Source organism: Nicotiana tomentosiformis, chromosome 7, assembly GCF_000390325.3.
Source record: "Nicotiana tomentosiformis chromosome 7, ASM39032v3, whole genome shotgun sequence".
Classification (NCBI taxonomy): domain Eukaryota; kingdom Viridiplantae; phylum Streptophyta; class Magnoliopsida; order Solanales; family Solanaceae; genus Nicotiana; species Nicotiana tomentosiformis.
In genome coordinates this window covers 14,770,436-14,796,426 of record NC_090818.1, presented here as the reverse complement: position 1 = coordinate 14,796,426, position 25,991 = coordinate 14,770,436, and positions in this window count along the sequence as shown.

The following is a 25,991-nucleotide window of genomic DNA, read 5'->3' as shown; positions in this document are numbered from 1 at the left end:
GCTTAATAATAATAATTACACGATACTTTGATAGTTTATTGTAGCTTGTGAATCTAATTGATAAATTTGGAAATCTTTGGAATTTAAGGATTATTATCCCTGTTAGCTAAGAAATTATTGTTATTCCTGTAAATGAGATTAATTAATAAACTGGAAATTTATTGGAATTGAAGTAATTAAATTATTTCTGCTGGTTAAATAAATTATTGTTATATTCTGTGAATAATGCTGAATTAAATATTCTAGTTTTACTTCAATTATTTTTAATGACCCGTAGTGAGTGTCAAAATCGGCCATCTCGTCTCTACCACTTTGAGATTAGGTTTGATACTTACTGGGTACACGTTGTTTACGTACTCATACTACACTTGCTGCACTTTTTGTGCAGGACCTGAGGCAAGTACTAGTGGGGGACCTACCGTCTTACACCCACGCTATCCAGGGGCATAGTGATGAGCTACATTTCTGAGCCGTTCTGCAGCTACCAATGTCTCTCTTTGTATTTGTATTTTTCATTCTGTCTATTTTTATTTCAGACAGTATTTGAGGTTTTGTATAATCTACTAGATGCTTATACACTTGTGACACCAGGTCTTGGCACACACATTGGTAGAATTTGGTATTTTATTATTTTCTTGGATTAAAAGTTTAATCAATATACGTTTAATTTATCAGTTAGCTTGCTTAGCTGTAGTGTTGGGCGCCATCACGGCCTATAGGGGAAATTGGTTCGTGACAATATTTATTACTCCCTCTGTTTTAATTTATGTGAACCTATTTTCTTTTTAGTCCGTGCCAAAGAGAATGACTCATTTCCCTATTTGGATACAATTTACCTTTATACAATGACTTATAGCCACACAAAATATATGTGCCTCATTTTATACCACAAATTCAAAAGTCTTCTCTCTTTTCTTAAACTCCGTACCCAGTCAAATGGGTTCACATAAATTGAAACGGAGGGAGTGTAAGATAAATTCGGGAGGAACAACAATTTCTTTTAATAATTAATTAATTTAAATAGAAAATCAAGTATATGAGATTTTCATCCTTTAATATCTTTATCTAACAATTCACAATATATTCATATATAATCAATTTATATTAATTAAATAAGAAATACAATTTACACAAGTAATTCATGCTTTGAGTCCTAAACTACCCGGACTTTAGCATAATAATAGATATGCACGGACTCTCGTCACCTCGTAAATGCGTAGCCCTCGCAATTAGCAAAAATTATTCAATTTAATCCCTATGGGGTAATTTTCTCCTCACACGATTAGACAAGAGACTTACCTCGTCTCAAAGTCCACTTTTCGATTACCACGTCGCGTTGAATTCTTGATTCGATGCCGAAAGATCCGAAACTATCCAAATATTATACACAATAATTAATATATGCTAAATGATTCTAAATTTATCTATTAAATAAATTACCTTATCCAAAATGGTAAAATACCTAAAATTCACCCCAGGCTCACATGCTCGGATTCTGAAAAGTTTCGGATGAAAACATTTCCCATAATCTCAAGAACTTAAATATATAATTTTTACCAAATTTCATAGCTATTTTCGTGGTTAAAATCTCACTTTTATAAAAATCTAGGTTTTTCTTCTAAATCTTTGATTTCTAAGATTTACTAGTTATAATCTACCTATAATCTATGTATTTAACTCAAGGGGTGTGGAATTAACTTACCTTTCAATTGCTAGTTGAAACCCCTTCTCAAAAGCTCTGAAATCGCCCGAAAATGGAGGAAAAATGGGCTCAAAATGTCTGAGCCCTGATTTTTAACCATTCTGCCCAACAGTAATTTTCACACCTGCGGAAGAGGTACCGCACCTGCGTCTTCCACACCTGCGGAAAAGCCTCCCAGGTGCGAGTTTTTCCTCGCCTGCCAAGCCTCGCATCTGCGAAAAATGCTCGTACCTGCGCGTTCGCAGGTGCGCCCGAAATTCCGCACCTGCGATGGCAGACCTCCCCTTCTCTTTTTCGCTTCTGCGCATAAACCTCGCATCTGCGAGAGTCGCACCTGCGGCTGTCCAAGCACAAGTGCGAATGTACCAGAAGCAGAAGGCTTCAGCTCTTCTTCAAAATTCCAAAATTGATTCGAGCCTCGTCCGGTTAACACTCGGGACCTCCGGGCCCTGCCCGAACATACCAACAGGCTTGAAATCATAAAACGGACTCGTTCGAACTCTCAGAATGTGTAAAACAACATCAAATCTAAGAATCATACCCTAAACCAAATTGATTCAAACTTAAAAATTTTAAGTTCTTCAATTTACTTCTAATGCGCCGAAATATACTTAAACTACTCGGAATGACACGAAAATATGCGTGCAAGTCTTAAATCACTATACGGAACTATTCCCAAACTCAGAATTCCAAACGGACTTTAGTTACTCAAAACCCTACTCTAAACCAAATTTAAAAAATTTTAAACCTTCAAATATTTGATTTTTACTATTAAGCGTCAAAATGCTCCCGGTTTATCCAAAACCCGATTCGGACATACGCCTAAGTCCAAAATCATCATACGAACCTATTGGAACCGTCAAATCTCGATTTCGGGGTCGTTTTCTTAAAATATTGACCGAAATCAAACTTGTCCATTTAAAGCTAACTTAAGGAACCAAGTGTTCCGATTTCAACCCACACACTTTCAAATCCCGAACCAACCATCCCCCGGGTCATAAATTAATAAAAGCATGTTCAGGGAGTTTTATTTTAGAGAATAGGTTCTAAAATTTAAAATGACCGGTTGGGTCATTACAAAAATAATTACATGAAAACTGCTTTAAAAATGCTTACTTCATTATCGTGGTTCGCTAATCAGCATGGGTAAATCCTCTGCTCGACTTATCCGCTCAACTTATAATACAATTTTTTACTTACAATGTCAAGTTACTAAAAAATATTATAAATAGACAAGCAACGCTATATTTCCGTTCAAAAATAAGTGACCTTTAATATTTTGGACATTGATTAAGTAAATCATTTAATAGTATAATAAAGTCACTACTAGAAAATAGGCTTATGGCAACGCTGCAAACACCGTTGCAATAGGTACGAAAACCGTTGCGATAGCCCTCTTGCAACAATTTAGCAACCGTTCCACCAGATCGCGTGCTAATAGGACTATTGCAACAGTTTTGTGCAACGGTTTCCACACCGTTGCAATAGGCCTAAGCTTATCTATTGCAACGGTTATTGAGTCCAATGGCACGGTTCTAAACCGTTGCAATATAAATTTGTGGGATGGCTATTTGCAACGGTTTGTAATGCTATAGCAACGATTCCCGTTATATATTGTGTTGGAACGGTTTACTTTTGCTATTGCAACAACTTAGTGAGGCTATTGCAATGATTATGGAGGCTTTCATGTATACATTCTTAAATTACTCTTTATATATCCTCGTAGATTATTTATTGAATTATAGATAGATTTCAAAAATATAATTAATGCATATTTTTTTCCTAAAGCAACACTTACTTTAGCCAATTTAATTTATCTATAAACTCGTCTTGTACTAACGTATGAAATTTTAACACTTATCACCTTACAAACTGAGAAAACCTACTAATGGCTTAGGGAATGCATTGAGACATGTTTATAACCAATCTCTTGGCTTGTTAAACTGATTTCACTTATAGTCTTCGGGTTTTACGTAATTGCTAGTGTATACTATAACGAATATAGTATTTGCTAAGGAACCCATTTAGAATTCTTTGATAAGTTTGGTTTCTTCAAAAAAAGATATTTTTTGAATTTATACAAATCACTTTACTTTTTTTACTCTAAATCTTAAGGGTCCAAACGAAATATTAAGTCAACAATTATGCAAATTCTTTGGCAGAAAACCTAACTAAAGTTACTTATAATTTCAAAAAATATTTCTAACAAAATACATCTTTCTACCTTTTTTAAAATATTGGAACATGAAGATGAATTCATGTATATTAGTTTATTTTCGTTTTAAATTTTTTAAGCTTACATGGAAAATTGGAAAAGTATGTCATGTTTATACTATTTTTGAAGCTTGAGGAAGTCCTTGCACAAGAATAATGGAAAGTTTATGTGGGCTCACGTTTAAAGGGGTGAAATTTATGAGGTATAGATAAATAAGATTATGTGAATTCTGCTATAAGAAAATTAAATTATGGTGGATGTCTACTATTTTTTATTATCTCCATAACTCTCGATACTCTAATAATTATGGAGTTATGATTGTAACTTCATAACCTCCTCTATGATCTTACTCTCAAATGCTTAATGACATGTTCAATGATATATTTTGCAATAGCGATTCTTCACTTTGCATGCCTATATAAAGGCCTTGTAATAGATAAAAAAATATACACAATTGAAGAAGAAAATCTCTTCCATCTCTCTATCTCCATTTCTTATTCATGTTTTACTAAATTGCTTTTATTTTATAACAACATTTCTTGTTCATGTTGTACTAAATTGCTTTTATTTCATAATATGTTATCAGTATGATGCACTGACCAATTGAGTTACTTGTATCTACAAAATTGTCCTACATTATAAAAAGCATGTTCCGGCCGTACCTAGTATTCCTCTTGAAGAAATAAGTTTTACTTTCTCATATAGTAATTTCAAAGAATGATATCAAATATAACTGAAGTAACAATAAGGTTGAGGAGACCAATACATTGTGATAAGGCATATAATGCTAATGCTAAGATCTACGTTTTCTAATCCTTTTTAATTAATTCATTTTCTTATTCGTTTTTCTCGTAGGTTCTTTATTTGTCATGAAAGTTTCCAATGCTAAGTATTTTCTTCTTACAAATCCATTCAAATTCTTAAATGTTTTATGTTATAAAGTTGAAAATACTTAGATGTAAACTAATTACTATTCCATGTTTTACTTATTTTATTTTGTTGCTTTAAATAAAAAGATTGATCACCTTGATAGTTTGATAACGACCTTGAAAAATAAAAATGTCCAAGCTTCTGGTGTTCACTTACTAACAAATAGAACCCCCCCCCCCCCCACACACACACACACACACACCCCGAGAGACAGAATTCATGAGATATTAGAGAGACTGCTGAGAAATTTCTTTTCTCCACGAGACAAACAGGTTTGTTCTCAAAACATTTACTTGTTTTTATCTAGTATTGACTGAGATGGCTATTTTTGTTGTTTCCATGCAAGATTGCTTAATTACTATCGTTATTAAGATAGATATTAGTATTACTTGTTGGACGCACATGTGCATTGCTGTTTCTTAAAATTTAAAAACTAAAGAAGGAAAATAATCGCTGTTAAATGAAGATAATTGTTGAATTTATATCTACAGTTATATAGCTAATAATCATTGAACTTACAGTTAAGGGGTTGTTTGGTTCAACATCGAAGATGATACTATTGTCCTTAATTTAGTTTTATATGCATAAAGTTGAGATGGGTAAAATTTTATACTGCAATAACATAATTACTAATATTGCATCTCAAGCCAGTCCCGATTTAATGATGACATTTTCTAGACTTAGTTTGACGTCTCATCTTATTATGTGTTGATTAGTGTTTATCTCTACTTGCTTCAAATGCATGAGATTAAGGACTAAAATTAAATCCCAAAAATATTATATTTTGAATCATGAAACAATGTCACTTTTGCATAAACATGTGATAAATTATAAATCTAATTAGATTATTTTTATGACTGTTCTTACATAAAAGCAATCCCTACTCATTTTAAGAAAAGGTGCCAGTAACCAAATATATGAGTTATATACAAGCTACATATTATGCTAGATATATAATTGTTAATGTGATTTAACACAACATGCATTCTGATAAGAAACATTGCTAAGTTCTCCATTTTATAATTACCGAAATGATGATTAAAGAAAAATAATATATTTTTCATGAAAAGGCATGAAGATTGTCCCACTTGATTTGCTCCATTCTTGAAGTGAATGTTGTAGCAATTGATAATAAGTCTAAATGAAGTCAAGTGATTGACCAATGAACGTCAAAATAATAATAGCCATTACTATGATTATAAAAAGGAGAACAATAAGGGTTCTCAACAAAATATGAAGAGAATGTTTACCATCAAATTAGTATGAAAAATAATAAAGCACACCGCTGATTATGATCCATTCCTGAAAGAAAATGTGACTTGTGATATGCATTGAGAATGCAGACACATTCCTAAAGGTGAATGTGGCAATATGTGATAAAAGTAATGAATAAAGACATGCAATGCATGATCGGATAAATATTACAACTCACATCTACTGGAGGTTTGAGACAAAGAAAGACAATGAAAATTACTGTGTAGATACATGAATATATCATTGGTCGCATACATGTGAAATGCCAAAAAAAATATATTTTGTCATGCCTTATAAAAGTTATTAAAAGCAAAATTAAAGCAAAAAATTATTTTGCTTATGATGCTTTTGACCATGACAACTATTATGATATGATTCTCTTTGTGAAGGAGACATGCATTATATGGATGGTGTGACAAAAGATCTTGTAATAGAAGATCAATTAAAAGCTCCGGAAAAACTAATTTGTTACTACCCGACATTGATATTGCAGTAAGTTCAAAAGAAACTTTTTGATTTACAAATATATTAGCCAAAGTGGTTGGCATATTGAGACTATAAATGAAAGGAAGATTGAATATCTTTATATTTCTATAATCATACCGGGTAAATATGAAAGGTTATCCGATTTTGATTTTATTTGTACTACACAAGTATAAGCATGATGATGGAATCATATGCCACAAGTAAACTAGAGGTTTATTTAAATAAATATTAGAATGAGCAATTGATGATGAAAGCTGATGATTGTATTGATGATGATGAAAGCTATTACAAGATGCAATGCGGTGTCGGAAGGGAGAGACACCAGTATAGAGAATTGTTTGAATGCTTGAATGTTTGAATGCTTTGGTCCTCCTTAATAATACTTAAAAAAAAATAAACCAAAGTTACATGAGTTGACCTAAGAAAGCTGATGATTGTATTGATGATGATGAAAGCTATTACAAGATGCAATGCGGTGTCGGGGGAGAGAGATACCAGTACAGAGAATTGTTTGAATGCTTGAATGTTTGAATGCTTTGGTCCCCCTTAATAATGCTTAAAAAAATAAACCAAAGTTACATGAGTTGACCTAAGAAAACTGTAGAAGCATACTGAAAATAAATGAAGTAAAACTACTCTATAATTATAATGAAAAGGACTTAGTCTTCTATGGAAGTAAGTCCGATGGCAGCAACTTTGTCTTGAGCATCAGGGTCTACGCGCGCATTGCTGTTGGCGCGCGCAGCACTATTTGGATCTGCCAGCGGCTGGGCGCTGGTGCTTGGCATTGGGTCTGCGCGTGGGGCACTGTCTGTGCGTGCGGCGCTGTTGGCAACATGATGGTTTGTGCGCGCGGCATTGTCGGTGCGCACGGCACTGATGGCATTTACCAACTGCTGGACGCTGGCACTGATTATCAGTAGGGCGATAGAGGCGCATGCGCGCTTGTTACTTGGCATTGCCGAGACCACGGGGCCGACCATGGCGCTAGGTGTTGGGAGGCTTGCCAGGACGCCACAAGTCATGTCCAAGGGGTCATGGGTCGATGATGGAAAGTAGCCCATGACATTCTCCCCCACTTGAGTTGGTGACGTCCTCGAAGCCTTACCTGCATGATGATGATGATTGGTCAGGATCTTGCTGGTTGGGAGGTCTGTTCCCCTCGGTGTTGTGAGGTGGCTTTCTGAATGATCTTCCATGTATTTTTGAAATGGCTTGAGGCGACTGACATGGAAGACTGGATGGGCTTTTCACCAGGCTGATGTGTTCAGCTGGTATGTGGATTTCCCGATGTGCCTTTCAATGGAAAAGGGTCCGATGTATTTTTGCAATAGGCAAGGATCTTGGGTCCTCTTTGCAAACAAGTTCCGCTTCGGGGTTCTCACCATCACTTTGTCCCCTGCTTGATGTTGGGCAAAGCGAAGGTTTTGTTCGGCATACCTCGTTGCCCTCTCTTGGGCTTTGACAAGATAGCTCCGCACTATCTTCAAAGTTTGCTCCCATTCTGTCGAGAAACTGGCAACTCGATGAGATGATGGTACGTTTGGTGCATTCACATTTTGTGGGAGTAGCGGTTGTTGTCCGGTAACAATGTCAAAAGCGCTTTTGTTTGTATGGGCGCACTTTTGAGAATTGAAACACAGCTGAGTAGCATCCAGAAGCTTCACCTAATGTGTTTGTGACCCGGTTGCAAATTGGCGGAGATATTCCTCCAGCATGTCATTGAACCGGTCTGTTTGATCATATGTTTGCTGATGATGATGGTTTGAGTTGTAACTTAATTTGGATCTGAGGCAACTGAAGAGTTGGGTCCAGAATTTGCTAGTGAAGCGTGGGTCGCAGTCACTAATGATATTGCTGGGCATACCCCAATGTTTGACAACATGAGAGAAGAAGAGTCGAGCTGTATCTTCTGCCGATATGTTCTGTAGGGCTGCGATGAAGGTAGCATACTTGGAATATTGGTCTACTACCACCATGATGGTTGCATGATTTCCGACCTCGGGTAATCCTGTGATAAAATTCAGGGACATGCTTTCCCAAGGTCTCTGTGGGACAGGTAGCGGCTCCAAGAGTCCTGCTTGTGCTGAGTGATCCGACTTGTCCTTTTGGAATGCTTGACAAGTCTTCACACAATGAGGGGCGCCATGAGCTGTTAGACGTCGATGGTCTGATGTTTGTTTGATGATGTTGAGGGCAGTTGGACCCGTAGGTTCAAGTCTGTTGGTTCCCTCCTTTAACTGCATGGCCGTGATGTTTCCAGCGGCCATCTTCATGGGTATGCACGGTATGGTGCGGGGTTTGGCCCCGTTGTCTCCCATCATTAGGAGCATGTTGGCATATGGTACCGGGATAGTGTTGGTCTGCCTGAGGAATTCCAATCCCACTACCAGTTCGAAGTCATCGATGATAGCTATGTGTAGGTCGAATATTCCCTTGTATGGGCCAAGCTTCATTGGCACTTCTTTGGCTATACCACTCACTTGTTGAGATGGAGAGTTGATAGCCTTGACATGACCCTTGCATTTTTGCACTGCTAGACCGAGGCGTTGCACCTGAGTTGAGGCCAGGTAGTTGTGGCTAGCACCCGTGTCTATCAATGCCCGAATAGGTCTGCCATTTACTTTCATGTCAACGAACATTAAGGTCCTCTTTTGTGTTGTGGGAGGCCTCTCGTCCGCCTTTCCTTTCCCTATCTTGACGATTGGGCATGTGTTCTTCTTGGGGTTACCGGCACCGATTCCCGCCAAGGTATCATGAATGGAGCCAGCAAATGCGTTGAAGGCACCTACTTGTTCGGGGTCGTCTGAGTCGTCGGTATCTGACTCGTTTTCAACAATCTGTTGAGCATTGATCTGTGTATTGGGACATTGATTGTTCCAATGTTCCCCGCCGCAATGACGGCATTCTGATGGGGGCTTTCTCCCTTAATTGTTGTTGACTGATGCAGCACTGTTGCTGCTTGAGGAAGGAGTCTTAGATTTGGATGCACCTCAATCTCCTCCATTTCTGTTGGGGCCACCGTTGCTAGGTTGGCTCCCGTTGTATCCCCCTTGGATAAGCGGCTAGGGCCTATCCTTCTGAGTTTCAAACTGATAATCCCCAAGGCACTCTATAGCTTGAATGGCCTTGGGCAGGGTATCTACCCATTGTCTTTCCAGTTCCATACGAGCATGAGGTTTCAAACCTTCTATGAATGCGAATAGTTTGTCTTTGTCCCCCATATCCCGTATGTTTAGCATGAGTGCGGAGAATTCACGCACATAGTCCCTCACCGACCTGGTGTGGCGGAGTTCATGCAACTTTCTCCGTGCATTGTATTCCACATTTTTGGGGAAGAACTGCAGGCATATGGCGGCCTTCAGTTCTGCCCATGTCTTGAGAGTATCTTCACCGGCCCTGATGGCTTCGTATCTGACTCGCCACCAGAGTTTTGCATCACCCTGAAGATACATGGCAGCAGTTGCTACCTTTTTGGATTCTTCCAATTGTCCCACGGCATCGAAGTATTGTTCGATGTCGAAGATGAAATTTTCCACTTCTTTAGCATCTCGGGCTCCGTTGTATGGCTTGGGCTCCGGAATTCTCAGCTTTTGTGGCATGGGGGCGATGTTTATGGCAACCTTGATTTGGTTTTTGCCTCATTTGAGCAAGCTTTGAAGGGCAGCATTGACAACATTGAGTTGGCCTGTCAAGTTGTCTATGGTTTGCTATATGACGATCAGTCTGTCTGCCTCTAGTTCCCGATGGGCTAAATCCTCGGCACGCTCCTGTTGAAGGTCCTCAAATTTGCCATGAATTTTGGTTGCCTCGATTGCAGCCGTTTGCCTGTCTTCTTCAGAGTCGTGACTGATGTTTGCTATGTCAATTTCTGCCTGCCGCATTTTGCGGTCCAGGTCGTCCAACCTTTGCACTAGGCTGGCTTTTAGATTAGGCAACGTATCCACGATAGGCCGTAATGCGTCAACCGTCTGTTCTAGGGTCGTGATGTGATCCCCGTAATTCACCATGGTCAGAAATGGTGATGATGATGGCAATGAGTTCCCTCGTCCGATGTCGAGCCTAGGCTCTGATACCAACTATTACGTGGCGCCTTCCTGAAGTTCCTTGGAAGGGCGACGTAAGGCTAAGCAACCGATGTCAGTGCAGTTGCTATGCGCCAACTGAGGTCCTCGCCGTACGCTAGACTAGATTGTCAGTGTCGTACGGGAAAACCAATGTCATGAGCAATTTAGCAACGGAAAATGAGCAATTGATGATGAAAGCTGATGATTGTATTGATGATGATGAAAGCTATTACAAGATGTAATGCGGTGTCGGGGGGAGAGACACCAGTACAGAGAATTGTTTGAATGCTTGAATGTTTGAATGCTTTGGTCCCCCTTAATAATGCTTAAAAAAACTAAACCAAAGTTACATGAGTTGACCTAAGAAAGCTGTAGAAGCACACTGAAAATAAATGAAGTAAAACTACTCTATAATTACAATGAAAAGGACTTAGTCTTTTATGGAAGCAAGTCCGATGGCAGCAACTTTGTCTTGAGCATCAGGGTCTACGCACGCATTGCTGTTGGCGCGCGCGACACTATTTGGATCTGCCAGCAGCTGGGCGCTGGTGCTTGGCATTGGGTCTACGTGCGGGGCACTGTCTGTGCGTGCGGCGCTGTTGGCAACATAATGGTTTGTGCGCGCGGCATTGTCGGTGCGCGCGGCACTGATGGCATTCGCCAACTGCTGGGCGCTGGCACTGATTATCGGTGGGGCGACAGAGGCGCATGTGCGCTTGTCACTTGGCACTGCAGAGACCACGGGGCCGATCGTGGCGCTAGGCATTAGGAGGCTTGCCGGGATGCCACGGGGCGCGTCCAAGGGGTCATGGGTCGATGATGGAAAGCATCCCATGACAGAACTCATAAGAGAGGCTCGGGTACCTAAAAATAATGAGATAAAGAGATCTTAATATGTTGTGTCTTTTGTAACGACCCGGCCGATCGTTTTGAGAGTTATAGCCCCGATCCCCTATTTACTGCTTTCCCCGTATATGTTTCAGCTTATGTGACTTGCCGAGAGGTTTTATTTTGATTTTTGGGGTGTTCTGGGATACTTAGTCCCTAAACGGAAGCTTAACCCTTAGGATTTTGACTGTAGTTGGAACTATATGAAGACGACTCCGAAATGGAGTTCTGTTGGTTCCGTTAGCTCTATTGGGTGATTTTTGACTAAGGGGCATGTCCGAATTGTATTTTGGAGATCTGTAGCTCATTTAGGCTTGAAATGGCGAAAGTCAAATTTTTGAAAATTTTGACCGGTAGAGTACTTTTTGATATCGGGGATGGAATCTGATTCCAGAAGTTCGAGTAGGTCTGTAATGTTGGATATTACTTGTGTGCAAAATTTAGAGTCAATCGGATGTAGTTTGATAGGTTTCGACATCGGTTGTGGAAGTTCAAAACTTTAAAGATCATTAAGTTTGAATTTGAGGGTGATTCTTGTTTTTCGCGTTGTTTGATGTGATTTGAGGGCTCGACTAAGTTCGGATATTGATTTAGCACTAGTGGGTATGTTTGGTTGAGGTTCCGAGGGCCTCGGGTTAATTTCGGATAGTTAACGGATCAAATTTGGCTTTGGAAGAATAGCTGAAGTTGTTGCACCCGGTAATCGTACCTGGGCAACATTGACCGCAGGTGAGAGCCCGCAGAAGCGAGCCAATGGACGCAGGTGCGATTTGGAAGGAAGAGGCCAGAGGTCGCAGGTGCGGAGGTATAACTGCATCTGCGCATCCGCAGGTGAGGAAGATGGAGCATAAAAGCGGAAGGGGCCAGGGCGTAAGGGATCGCAGAAGCGGAAGAATTCCGCAGGAGCGGGCGTCGCAGGTGCGACTATGAGTCGCAGGTGCGAGACTTCTGGACAGGATACTTAAATACAAGGGTTCACAATTTTTGCTCATTTTTAACATTTTGAGCTCGGGTTTGGCGATTTCTTGAGAGCATTTTTGAGGGATTTCTTGAGGTAAGTCCCTTGTGCTTATTTTTGATCAATAATTTTGCTTCTCCATTTATTTTTTCATCTAGTTAGTGTGTATTTAAGGTGAAATTTGGGAGTTCAGACTAGGGATTTGGAGAGTTTGATTTGAGGATTTGAAGGACATTTGGTGTCGGATTTTAGTAAAATTGATATCGTTAGACTCGTGAGTGAATGAGTGTTCATATTTTGTGACTTTTACCCAATTTCGAGATATGGGCCCGGGTCGACTTTTAGGGCGAATTTCGTAATTTTTGTTAAAGTATTGATTTCATTAATTAGATGAGCCTATTTTAGTTGTATTTATGATATGCAATTGTGTTTGGCTTGATTTGGGCCATTCGGAGACGGGTAATTGAGGAAAGGGCATTCTTACGGATTGATTGAGCTTGGTTCGAGGTAAGTAGCTTGCCTAACCTTGTGTGGGGGGAAATCCCCTTAGGATTTGGTACTGTTGTGATATGTGAGCGTCGTGTACGTGAGGTGACGAGTGCGTACACGGGCTATTTGTTGTAAAACCAGAGTTTTTACTGAGTAGTGATCTGTTTGCATTTTAATTGAGTTATACCAGCATGTGTAGTTACCCTGTTTAGTCTAATATCCCATGTCTACGTGCTTTAACTGCTTATTTGAACTCTGTGCAGCATGCCTAATTGATTTCCTGTTTTCCCTTGATATTTATCAGTCTTGACTGTAGAATTCTTGCTGTTAACTGTTGTATTTATCGGTTTGAGCTGTGTGTTTACTTTTGAGACTACGAGGCGGTTCCTTGGGATTTCTCCTTGAATATTTACTTTTGAAACTATGAGGCGGTTCCTCGGGAGTTCTCCCTGCACATTTACTTTTGAGACTACGAGGCGGTTCCTCGGGAGTTTTCCCTGCACATTTACTTTTTTGACTACGCGGCGGTCCCTCGGGAGTTTTCCCTACATATTTACTTTTGATACTATGAGGCGGTACCTCGGGAGTTCTCCCTATTGTTATATCATTTTGTGGTGTTGTTATTGCTTTGTGAATACTTTCTATTATTTTCTCTGTTTTACTTCATTCTATTATATCATCTGTCATATTATTATATCCCACTATGGCCCGGACCTGACCTCGTCACTACTCTATCGAGGTTAGGCTTGGCACTTACTGGGTACCATTGTGGTGTACTCATGCTACTCTTCTGCACATATTTTGTGTGTAGATCCGGGTATTTCTTATCAGCTCCGCTATTAGCTGAGAGTGTTTGCTGTTGTACGGAGACTTCAAGGTATATCTGCCGCGTCCGGAGACTTCGGAGTCCCCCTCTATTCTCTCCTATGTCATTTACCTTTCGTACTTCTTTTATTAGACTCTGGTGTATAGAGATACTAGTTTTCTTCTGTAGCTTGTGACTTATGATGTTCCGGGTTTTGGGAGTACCGTGTATTACTAGAGTGTTGGTTATTGTACATGCAGTGCGGCATTGTTATTACTTATTTAGTTCTCTATTGCAGTTAGTTGTTAAGCTTTCCTTCCATTTTGTTATTCCCATATTTTTGTTAGGCTTACCTAGTCGTATAGACTAGGTGCCATCACGACATCTTACAGAGGGAGAATTCGGTCGTGACAAGTTGGTATCACAGCTCTAAGTTCATAGGTATCGTGAGTCACAAGCATGTTTAGTAGAGTCTCGCGGATCGGTACAAAGATGTCTGTATTTATCTTCGGGAGGCTATGGAACTGTTAGGAAAATTTCACTTCTTTGATTCCTTGTCATGCGTTGACTTTGAAATTCTAAACTTCTGCATTCTATTCTCTAACAGATGGTAAGGACACGTACATGCAGATATGATGATTAGGCATTCGTGCCCCCTGCTAGAGCCATGAGAGGCCGTGGCAGGGGTAGAGGCCAAGGACGTCCACGCGGTGCAGCCAGAGCACTCGTATGAGCTGCTACAGAGGAGCCCCCAGTAGCTCCAGCTGGAGGGCAGACACCTGAGATACCTGTTGCTGCACCAGCCCTGCAAGAAACTCTAGCCTAGTTTTTGAGCATGTTCAGCACCTTAGCTGAGGATGGATTGATTCCACTTACTTCTGCCACATCTCAGGCAGGGGGGGGAGCACAAACTCCCACCGCCGATACTCTAGAGTAGAGGGTTCAGGCCAACCAAGTTCCATAGATTATACCGATGCAGCCGGTAGATCCGGTTCAGCCCGAGACTAGGACAGCTGCTTCTGAGGTAGAGTAGCTCAATCTTGAGAGGTACAAGAAGTACCACCCACCTACCTTCAGCGGATTGGCTACAGATAATGCTCAAGGTTTTCTGGAGGAGTGTCATCGTATTCTCCATACTATGGGCGTAACGGAGACAAGTGGGGTTTCTTTTACTACCTTCTAGCTTAGAGGAGCAACCTATCAATGGTGGCATGCTTATGAGTTGGATAGTCCGGTTGAGGCAGCTTCACTTATATGGATTCAGTCCTCGGACATATTTTTGAGAGAGTATGTCCCTCAGAGGCTCAGGGACTCATGGCGCGTGGAGTTTGAGTAGTTACACCAGGGTTCTATGACTGTGTTAGAGTATGCAATTCATTTCAGTGATTTGTAATGATCCGGCCGGCCGTTTCGAGAGTTATAGCCCCGTTTTCCCCATTTCTGCTTCCTTTTGTGCTTTTCAGCTATATTATGATATATCGGGTTAGTTAGTTCGGGCCCGGAGTAGGTTCGGAGTGAATTAAGATACTTAGTCTCTTTATTAGAAGCTTAAGTTAGAAAAGTCAATCGGATGTTGACTTATGTGTAAACGATATCGGATTTGAATTTTGATGTTCTGTTAGCTCCGTTAGGTGAGTTTGGACTTAGGAGCGCATTCGGAATGTGATTTGGAGGTCCGTAGTAGAATTAGGCTTGAATTGGCGAAAGTTAGAATTTTGGCGATTTTGGTCGGTATTGAAAATTTTGATATCGGGGTCGGATTAGATTTTCGGAAGTTGGAGTAGGTTCGTGGTGTCATTTCAGACTTATGGGCAAAATTGGAGGTCATTCGGACGTGGTTTGGTTGGTTTTGGCATCGTTTATGGAATTCAGAAATTTCTAAGTACATTAGGCTTGAATCCGTGTGTAATTCATTTTTTTGGTGTTTTTGAAGGTGATTTGAAGGTTCGACTAAGTTCTTATGATGTTATAGGATGTGTTGGTATGTTTGGTTGAGGTCCCGAGTGTCTCGGGTGAGTTTCGAGTAGTTAACGGGCCAATTATGGCCTTTGAGAGATAGTTGATCTGTTGGTTTTTTTGTTGTTGCCGGTTTCCTCTTACGCGTTCGCGAGGTAGGTCTCGTGTTCGTGAAGAGTATCTGGAGATTGAGGAAGAATTATTCTTCGCATTCGCGAAGGTTTAGGAGCAGAGTGCATTGCGGACGCGAGAGGAGTGACACGTTCGCGAAGAAGAGAAGAGGCAGCTGGGGACCCCATTCATTTGGTCTACGCATTCGCGAGGGTCAGGTCGCATTTATGAAGAGAAGGTTCAGTAAAGGTTCGCGTTCTCGAGTCTTGATCGTGTTTGCATAGAAGGGATTTCTGGGCAGAGGCGGTTGTGCTTCGCGAACGCGAGGGTACTTCCGCAATCGAGAAGAAGGAAATCTGGACAGCAATGTTAAATTTCAAAATTGGGGGTTTGAACCCATTTTTCATATTTTGAGCTAGAGACCACGGATTTAGGTGATATGTGAAGGGATTTTCAGGGTGTTGATTGGGGTAAGTGTTTCTCACCTTGTTTTGGTTAAATTCCATGATTATATCTTAATTTTTATCATCTAAATTGTGATTTGGGGGTGAAAAATTAAGGAAAAAGTGGAAGAGTTCTTGAAATGGAATTTTGAGTTTTGAAGGGGATTTTGTTGTCGGATTTTGGTAAATTTGGTATGACAAGACTCGTGAATGAATGGGCTTTAGGGTTTTGTGATTTTTGTCGGATTTCAAGACGTGGGCCCGAGGGGCGGGTTTGAGCTGATTTTGAATTTTGGCTATAATTTGGTATTTTTCTTGTGGAATTGATTCCTTTAGCTTATATTGATTGTATTGTATTGTTTGTGGCTAAATTCGGGATGTTTGGAGGCTGATTTGAGAGGCAAGAGCATTTCGGTGTAGGAGTTCTACACTGTTGAGGTAAGTAACAGTTTTAAATCTAGTCTTGAGTGTATGAAACGCAGAGTTTGGTATAATGTGACTGTTTGGAGGTAGCACCCATGCTAGGTGACGGGCGTGTGGGTGTACGCCGTGAGAGATTGAGACTTGGTCTATCTCGGGAGACTGTGAAGCCTAATAGCCTTTATTTGTGTTTATATGCATTCCTGTCTACTAGAACTCGACTGCCTTTCATGTTAGAAATCATGTTTGGGCTATTTTCCTGCTCATGTTAGTTATATTCAGTCATAGTGATTTTTTACATGTTTACCTCAGTATCTACTATTTTCCCTGATGATATACTGTAACACTTTGATTTTTGTTGTTTTCCCTTTCTTTATTGAGAGCTATGAGACTAGAGAAGTTCATGACTGAATGAGGCTGAGGGCCTGTTTGTGAGGTATTGTACCTTAGCACGTTAGTTGTCCGTACGGATTCTGATGTGATATGGTGGCACGTGAGTTATCCGTGCGGGCCTTGATATGATATTATAGCACATGAGTTATCTGTGCAGCACATGATTTGTCCGTGCAGCACGTGAGTTGTCCGTGCGAATTATAGCGCTTAGGTTGTAGGAGCCCATCATGAGTCTGAACACCCCCAGTGAGCGCAGGTACCTATTGAGCGTGTGCATTGAGTGCTGAGAGTTGAGTATCAAGTTATTGAGGGTTTGAGTGACAGTGTCTGTGAGGTTTCATCTATTTCACTTTGTTGCTGCATTTAGCTGAAAATTGTTTGGTTGGAATTGGTAATTATGCAACTGATCTTTTGCTCATGTTTACTCTTAACTGTGAAAATTATCAATTGAATTGTTCTGTACAGCTCGTCACTACTTCTCAATTCCTTATTTATTTCTATTACTTGCTGAGTTGGTTGCACTCATGCTACACCCTGCACTACATGTGCAGATCCAGGTGTGTCTGAGCATGGAGATTGTTGAGTCCAGGCCTGGTTGAGTTTCGGAGACTGCAAGGTAGTTGCCAGCATCCGCAAGACCTTGTTACTCCTTCCACATTTCTTTTCGTTTTGTACTGATATTTAGACATTGGTTGTAATAGTTTTTAATACTTAGACGCTCATGACTTGATGACACCCTGATATTTGGGGCTCGTTTTCCTCACTTTGTTCCATATTTGAGTTTAACTTTGATTTTATGAAAAGTTCCTAATATGGAAAGCCTTACTTTATTTTTATATTTAGTTTGGAAGTATTTTTGGGAAGGTCGGCTTGCCTAGTACCACCGATAGGCGCCATCACGACACATTAGATTTTGGGGTCATGACAAGTTGGTATCAGAGCCTAGGTTATATAGGTCTCACGAGTCATAAGCGGGTTAGTAGAGTCTTGCGGATCGGTACAGAGACGTCTGTACTTATATTCGAGAGGATGCAAAACCCTTAGGAAAATTTCACATTCTTGGATTCTTGTCGTGCGAATCTATCTATTCTGGTAACTAAACACCTGTTGTTTCATTCCCTCACAGATGGTGAGACTCGTGCTACCAGTCAGGAGGACCAGCCACCAGTACCACCAGCCAGGGCCACGAGAGGCCGAGGCCGCAGTAGAGGTCGTGGTAGAGGCAAAGGTGCAATCCGCACAGCAGCTGGGGCAGTACCTGCAGATCCACCAGTTGCCCCAGATCAGGTTTCAGATTCTAGTTGTTGATGCACCAGCTCAGGCACCACCTGTGCCTATTGTGATTCCAGACCTTCAGGAGGCCTTAGCTCAGATTCTGACAGCATGTACCGGCCTTGCTCAGGCGGTCTCTATCTCGACGGCCGCAACCACTTCTCAGGCTGGGGGAGGCACTTAGACTCCCGCCGCTCACACACCCAAGCAGGTTGTTCAGGGACTCCAAACACCGGGGGCACCACCAGCCCAGTCGGTTGTAGCTGCTCAGGATTATGTGGTTCCTGCTATGCATGAGTATGATCAGCGTAGGTTGGAGAGGTTTGGAAACTCCAGCCTCCACCTTTAAGTGGCACAGAGAGAGAGGATGTCCAGGACTTCATGGACAGGTGTCAGAGGATACTCCGTACAGCTGGTATTCTGGAGACTTGTGGGGTCTCATTCACTACTTTTCAGTTTTTCGGGGCTACACTCAGATTGTGGGAGAGTTACGAGAAGCGTACACCTGTTGGCGCAGTACCCCTTACTTGGCTGCAGTTCTCCATGGTATTTCTGGAGAAATTCGTGCCTCAGTCCCACAGAGAGGAGCTGCGTAGACAGTTTGAGCAGCTTCGCCATGATGATATATCTGTGACGCAGTATGAGATGCGATTCTCGGAGTTGGCCCATCATGCTATCTGGTTGGTTCCCACAGACAGGGAGAGGATCATGAGGTTTATAGATGGTCTCACTTTTCAGCTACGGTTGCTTATGACTAGAGAGTAGGTGTCTAGTGCTACCTTTGATGAGGTTGTCGACATTGCTCGGTAGATTGAGATAGTTCACGGTCAGGAGAGGGTTGAGAGGGAGGCCAAGAGGCATCGTGGTCAGGGTGGATTCAGCGGTGCTCCTTCTAGGGGTCAGTTCCAGCACGGTAGAGGTCATCATTTCAGACAGGATCAGACAGCTCGGCCATTTCATTGTAGTGCATCATCTGGCCATGTTTCTTATAGTCATCACCAGGGACAGCCATCATTCAGTGCACTACCGGCGCAGAGTTCTCATCATGCCCAGTCCGCTCAGATATCCCCGGGTAGCTCTTTTGGGCATCAGGAGCAACAGTTTCGTCAGAGGAGGGGTTGTTTTGAGTGTGGAGATTTTGGTCACATTATGAGAGATTGCCCTAGGCTATTGGGTGGGACTCCACAGCAGAGTACTCGGCCGATGGCACAAGCACCAGTTCCTCCACCACTCGCCCTGCCAGCCAGGGGTGGAGCTCAGCCAGCTAGGGGTGGAGCCTAGTCAGTTAGGGGTCACCCGAGAGGGGGAGGCAGATCAGGGGATGGCCAGAACCGTTTCTATGTCCTCCCTACCAGACCAGATTCTATTGCTTCAGATATTGTGATTACAGGTATTGTCTTAGTTTGTCACAGAGATTCCTCTGAATTATTTGACCCTGGTTCCATTTATTCATATGTTTCCTCGCATTTCGCTCATTTTTTGGATATGCCCCGTGAGTCTCTAGTCTCGTCTGTTCATGTATCTACTCCGATAGGTGATATTGTTATTGTGGACTACGTGTATTGGTCATGTGTGGTGTTAATTGGGGGTCTGGAGACCCGAGTAGACCTTTTGCTGCTCAGTATAGTTGACTTTGATTTGATATTGGGTATAGATTGGTTATCTCCATGTCATGTTGTTCTAGATTGTCACGCAAAGACCGTGATGTTGGTGATACCAGGATTTCCGAGGGTTGAGTGGAGTGGTTCTATAGATTATGTACCTATTAGGGTGATTTCATATTTGAAGGCTCAACGTATGGTTGAGAAGGGGTGCCTATCTTATTTGGCGTTTGTGAGGGATGTTGGTGTAGAGACTCCTACCATTGATTATGTTCCGGTGGTACTTGATTTTCTGGATGTGTTTCCTGCAGACTTGTCGGGCATGCCGCCTGACAGGGATATTGACTTCGGTATTGATTTGGTGTCGGGCACTCAGCCCATTTCTATTCCAGCGTATCGTATGGCACTGGCGGAGTTGAAGGAGTTGAAGGAACAGCTTCAGGAACTCCTTGATAAGGGGTTTATTCGGCCTAGTGTGTCACCTTGGGGTGAACCAGTTCTATTTGTAAAGAAGAAGGATGGTTCCATGAGGATGTGCATTGATTACAGATAGTTGAACAAGGTCACAGTCAAGAACAAGTGTCCTTTGCCTCGTATTAATGATTTATTTGACCAGTTTCAGGGAGCGAGGGTGTTCTCCAAGATTGATTTGAGGTCCGGGTATCACCAGCTGAAGATTCGGGATTCAGATATTCTTAAGAAAGCTTTCAGGACCCGATATGGCCATTATGAGTTCTTAGTGATGTCTTTTGGGCTGACCAATGCCCCAACAACGTTCATGCATTTGATGAACATTGTATTCCAGCCCTATTTGGACTCATTCATTATTGTATTCATTGATGACATCCCGGTGTACTGTCGTATCTAGGAGGAGCATGCCCAGCATCTGAGGATTGTATTACAAAGATTGAGGTAGGAGAAGCTTTATGCAAAGTTCTCTAAGTGTGAGTTTTGGCTCGATTCAGTAGCATTCTTGGGGCACGTGGTGTTCAATGAGGGTATTCAGGTGGATCCAAAGATGATAGGGACGGTGTAGAGTTGGCCTAGACCGTCCTCAGTGACTAAGATTAGGAGCTCCCTTGGTTAGGCGGGCTATTACCGTCGCTTTGTGGAGGGATTTTCATCTATTGCATCGCCCTTGACTAAATTGACCTAAAAGGGTACTCCATTCAGGTGGTCGAATGATTGTGAGGAGATCTTTCAGAAGCTCAAGACTGCTTTGACCACAGCTCCAGTGTTAGTTCTGCCATCAGCTTCAAGTTATTACATTGTGTATTGTGATGCCTCTAGGGTAAGTATTGGATGTGTTCTGATGCAGAAGGGTAGGGTGATTGCCTATGCCTCGCGCCAGTTGAAGACCCATGAGAAGAACTATCTTGTCCACGATCTTGAGTTAGCAGCCATTGTTCACGCCTTGAAGATTTGGCATCATTATTTGTATGGGTTTCATTGTGAGATCTATACTGATCATCGGAGTTTGCAACATCTGTTTAAGCAGAAGGATCTTAATTTACGTCAGCGGAGATGGTTAGAGCTTCTCAAGGACTATGATATCACTATTTTGTACCATCCAGGGAAGGCCAGTGTGGTGGTCGATGCCTTGAGTCGCCGGGCGGATAGTTTGGGGAGTTTAGCGTATCTCTCAGCAGCAGAGAGACCTTTGGCATTGGATGTTCAGGCCCTAGCGGTCCAGCTTGTCAGATTGGATATTTCGGAGCCGAATCGGGTATTGGCTTGTGTGGTCTCTATGTCTTCTCTTTATGACCGTGTCAGGGAGCGTCAGTATGATGACCCCCACCTGCTCGTTCTTCAGGACAGGGTTCGGTGAGGTGATGCCATGGATGTGACTACTGGTGATGATGGCGTGTTAAGGATACAGGGCCGGATATGTGTTCCCAACATGGATGGGCTTCATGAGTCGATTCTTGAGGAGGCCCACAGCTTGCGGTACTCCATCCATCCGGGTGCTGCGAAGATGTACCAGGATTTGAGACAGCACTATTGGTGGAGGCGGATAAAGAAGGATATAGTTAGGTTTGTGGCTCGGTGTCTCAACTGTCAGCAGGTTAAGTATGAAAATCAGAGACCATGTGGCTTGCTTCAGAGGTTAGAGATCCCAGAGTGGAAGTGGGAGCGGATCACCATGGACTTCGTAGTTGGGCTCCTATGGACTTCGAGGAAGTTCGATGCTATTTGGGTTATTGAAGATTGGCTGACCAAGTCCGCGCACTTCATTCCAGTTGGAACTACTTACTCTTCAGAGCAGTTGGCTTAGATTTACATCCGAGAGATTGTTCGCCTGCATGGTGTCCCATTTTCCATCATTTCATATAGGGGAACTCGGTTTACATCGTAGTTTTGGAGGGCCGTGTAGCGAGAGTTGGGTACTCAGGTTGAGTTGAGCACAACTTTTCACCCTCAGATGGACTGGCAGTCCGAGCACACTTTTCAGATATTGGAGGACATGTTATGCGCTTGTGTCATTGACTTTAGGGGCTCATGGGTTCCGTTTCTGCCGCTCGCGGACTTTGCATATAACAACAATTATCAGTCGAGCATTGAGATGGCTCCGTACAAGGCTTTATATGGGAGGAGGTGTAGATCTCCAGTAGGATGGTTTGGGCCGGGTGAGGCTAGGCTCTTAGGTACAGACTAGGTCTAGGATGCATTACATAAGGTGAAATTTATTCAGGAGCGGCTTCACACGGTGCAGTCTAGGCAGAAGAGCTACGCGGACAAGAAGGTCTGTGATGTGTCTTTTATGGTTGGGGAGAAGGTTTTGCTGAAGGTATCACCCATGAAGGGTGTTATGAGCTTTGGGAAGAGGGGAAAGTTGAGCCCCCGATTTATTGGGCCTTTTGAGGTGCTTCAGAGGCTAGGGGAGGTGGCTTATAAGCTTGCCTTGCTACCGAGATTGTCAAGTGTGCATCCAGTGTTTCATGTTTCCATGCTCCGGAAGTATGCTAGCGATCCGTCCCATGTTTTGGACTTCAGCACGGTTCAGTTGGAGGGTGATATGACTTATGATGTGGAGCCGGTGGCCATTTCGGATTGGCAGATTCGGAAGTTGAAGTCAAAGGATATAGCTTCAGTGAAAGTGCAGTAGAGAGGTCAGCTTGTGGAGGAGGCCACCTGGGAGACCAAGCGGGAGATGCGGAGCAGATATCCACACCTATTTGAGACTCCAGCTATGTTTCTAGACACGTTCGAGGACGAACGGTTGTTTAAGAGGGGGAGGATGTAACGATCCGGCCGGTTGTTTCGAGAGTTATAGCCCCGTTTTCCCCATTTCTACTTCCTTTTGTGCTTTTCAGCTATATTATGATATATTGGATTAGTTGGTTCGGGCCTCGAGTGGTTTCAGAGTGAATTGAAATACTTAGTTTTGGGGTCGGATTGGATTTCCGGAAGTTGGAGTAGGTTCGTGGTGTCATTTCAGACTTATGTGCAAAATTTGAGGTCATTCTAACGTGGTTTGGTAGGTTTCGGCATCGTTTGTGGAATTCGGAAATTTCTAAGTTCATTAGGCTTGAATCTGTGTGTAATTCATGTTTTTGGTGTTGTTGAAGGTGATTGGAAGGTTCGACTAAGTTAGTATGATATTATGGGACGTGTTGGTATGTTTGGTTGAGGTCCCGAGGGTCTCGGGTGAGTTTTGGGTGGTTAACGGACCAATTATGGCCTTTGAGAGATAGCTGATCTGCTGGTTGTTTTGTTGTTGTTGGTTTCCTCTTACGCATTCGCGAGGTAGGTCTCGCGTTCGCGAAGAGTATATGGAGATTTAGGAAGAATTATTCTTTGCATTCGCGAAGTAAGGGATACGTTCGCGAAGGTTTAGGAGTAGAGTGCATCGCGGACGCGAGATGAGTGACGCGTTCGCTAAGAAGAGAAGAGGGAGCTGGGGACCCCATTCATTTGGTCTACGCGTTCGCGAGGGTGAGGTCGCATTCACGAAGAGAAGGTTCAGTGAAGGTTCGCATTCGCGAGTGGTAGATCGCGTTCGTGTTGAAGGGATTTCTGGGCAGAGGTAGTTATGCTTCGCGAACGCGAAGAATGAAATCTAGGCAGCAGTGTTAAATTTCAAAATCGGGGGTTTGGACCCATTTTTCATATTTTGAGCTAGAGACCACGGATTTAGGCAATTTTTTAAGGGATTTTTAGGGAGTTGATTGGGGTAAGTATTTCTCACTTGGTTTTGGTTAAATTCCATGATTATATCTTGATTTTTATCATCTAAATTGTGATTTGGGGGTGAAAATTGGGGAAAAAGTGGAAGAGTTCTTGAGATGGAATTTTGAGGTTTTGAATGGGATTTTGTTGTCGGATTTTGGTAAATTTGGTATGACTAGTGTCACGACCCGGAATTTCCCACCGACGGGACCGTGATGGCGCCTAACATTTCACTTGCTAGGCAAGCCAACGTTAGAAAATCGTTAAACCAATTCCTTATTTCCATTCAGTAAATAACAATAATTAACTAAGATGAAATATGATAAGTACGGAATATTATAAAACTGTATTAATTACTACCACCCGGATCTGGAGTCATAATTCACGAGCATTCTAGAATTTTCTATAAGTAATAGTCTGAAAGAAATACAACTGTCTAAATGAAAGAAACAGTAGGACAGAGAAGATAGACGGGGACTTCAAGGTCTGTGAATGCCGACAGATCTACCTTGAGTCTTCGGACAGCGGACCAATAGCAAAATCTCGATCAACCCGAGCCGGTACGAAAATCTGCACAGAAAGTGCAGAGTGCAGTATCAGTACACCGACCCCGTGTACTGGTAAGTGTCGAGCCTAACCTCGACGAAGTAGTGACGAGGCTAAGGCAAGGCACCTATAAATCAACCTGTATAATTTAACAGTGTATACACAAATAACAGAAATGAAGAACTAAACAGGAAATGTCGGGAGGGGAACATACTGAGGGGAATACAAGATAAAGAACTACAACAAAATGATCACCAGAGCATTCAATATACCATGAATCAACAGGAATAGTGAATACAGTAAGGAAAAATGCACGGCATCACCATTCGTGCTTTTACTCTTAATCTCACCATAAAATCAATAGAAACGGCACGACATCACCCTTCGTGCATTAACTCTCATACCATGGCACGACATCACCCTTCGTGCTTTTACACTCACATATGGCACGGCATCACCCTTCGTGCTTTTACACTCACAATATGGCACGGCATCACCCTTCGTGCATTAACACTCACAATATGGCACGGCATCACCCTTCGTGCATTAACACTCTCCCTTACCATAATGCAATGCATAAATAACAATAGGGAGATAGAATAACAAGTACAAACCTTACTTCAACATTTGGTTCCACAATATAAATATCAACTTTTAAATAAATACTTGATTACCAACAGAAAATCCGTAAACATGATAACGACGATCAATTTAACAACACTAGTATAAACATGTAGCAATTAGGCATAGGAAGAGACAATATAAGAAAACGGAAGAAACATGGAAAAATAGGTAAATTGGCGGCGCATAAATACTCGTCACCTCACATATACGCCGGTCACATGAATTTTACTTAGCAAATAATCTAAGGTTCCTAATTCCCTCAAGTCGGGGTTAGACGCAATACTTACCTTGCTCCGAAGGCCACTTAATTCTCAATCACAACTTTTACTTTGGAATTCACCTCCAAACCACTCGTATCTATTACAAAATGACTCAATAATATCCAATAGTGCTAAAGAAATCAATCATATTGCATAAATTAAATTTTTCGAATTTTCCTCCAAAAAAGTCGAAAAATCGACCCCGGACCTGCTTGGTCAAAACTCGAGGTCCGGACCAAAATTCATTTACTCTTTCACCCCCGAGCCCGAATATATAATTGGTTTTGGAATCCGACCTCAAATTGAGGTCTAAATTCCCAAATTTTCGAAATTCCTAGTTTCTACCCTAACCCCTAATTCTACCATGAAAACTCTAGATTTTAGGTTGATAATTCAAGAAA